We start from the raw sequence: 1,237 nt of genomic DNA, 5'->3' as shown, positions 1-1,237 counted from the left end.
ACATGTTCTGTTTTGTTCCTGGTTCTAACATCCCACTTGTTATGTGTAGCGTGTTCCATTCTACCCAGCATTACAAACATCAGTAAATAAACACATCCAACTGAATCTGTAAAGAACACATCATTCCCTCAGTAGCCTTCAGAGGCTCTGTTGCCTTTTTATAGGCCATCAGAAGTAGAGTAGGCTAATTAGCATTCAGTCCCAATACAGTGCAGCACAACATTCCATGTTGTGAAATTTTACAGCATGTTGAAGGAATGCCAGAAATCTGTTTTTGGGGGGGAACCAGAAACAAAGACATAGAAATAATTTTTGAAAAGCTGTCTCACGTTACCTCGGCTGACTCTTGGCTTCACACCAAGTCTCAATATTTACCTAAACTGAAATTTTGAACAGAGGAAAACATCTCAACATAAAATTCAGCTAATAGGTTCATCTTGGTACATGTGAGTTTCATTATGATTATAGTGATGAAAAGGAAGCTTTCAAATCTCCAACACTTGGAGCTCATCACCAAATATTCATAAAATTCATGAAAATAAAACATGAAAAAAATCAAGTCTACCATTATAGGTCTGTAATGCTAGCAAAGAGTTATCTGCTGATTATCAAGAAGAGAATAAATCATTTTTGATATGTTAGCAGCTTCAGTGTTTTTTTTATTATTATAAAATGCTAGGTTTTGGGCCTATAAAACGCTGGGAGGGGGGCACATAAAATGACATGGCGGGCCACATGTGGCCCGCGGGCCTCGAGTTTGACACATGTGGGTTAGAGGTTTGCTACCCTGCTAACAGAGAATCATACTTTTATTACTAAATATATAGCTCTGTCTGTAGGTGTCTGTTTGCATCTATATTCATTCATTAAAAAGTAAAAAGTTTGCCTTATTGTGCCTCTGACATTGTCACATTTCTGACACTTAGCTGTCCTCCATTGCTGTCACTACAGTACAACAGGAACGATTTATAAGGCACAAAAGAACATGCTGGAACAAACAAATGGGGACAAAAGACCTGGACTGATGTTCTAAAAGTTTGAAAAGCTGCAATCTCTTTGTTATGTAAGGCCGGGGGATGGGGCGACTGGCCTGGTTTTCAGCCACACTGCTCCACTGAGGACAACAATGTATTTCAGAGAAGTACAGAGTCAAGCATGCACATCCTGTACTGCACAAGTGGTGCATAAGTACATGACACTTACTTACAAACACACACACACACGCACGCACGCACAC

General features: G+C 39.5%; 1 protein-coding gene across 2 annotated transcripts in view; it reads right to left on the bottom strand.

Moving 5' to 3' along the window:
- The window catches only part of bcar1 (BCAR1 scaffold protein, Cas family member), a 98,644-nt gene that overhangs the window by 83,333 nt on the left and 14,074 nt on the right, over positions 1-1,237 (bottom strand). The gene's annotated exons all lie outside the window — the stretch shown is intronic.

The sequence above is a fragment of the Poecilia reticulata genome, linkage group LG6 (assembly GCF_000633615.1).
Source record: "Poecilia reticulata strain Guanapo linkage group LG6, Guppy_female_1.0+MT, whole genome shotgun sequence".
Taxonomy (NCBI): Eukaryota; Metazoa; Chordata; class Actinopteri; order Cyprinodontiformes; family Poeciliidae; genus Poecilia; species Poecilia reticulata.
Note: the sequence above shows the minus strand (reverse complement) of the source record. Positions and strands in the feature narration are given on the sequence as shown.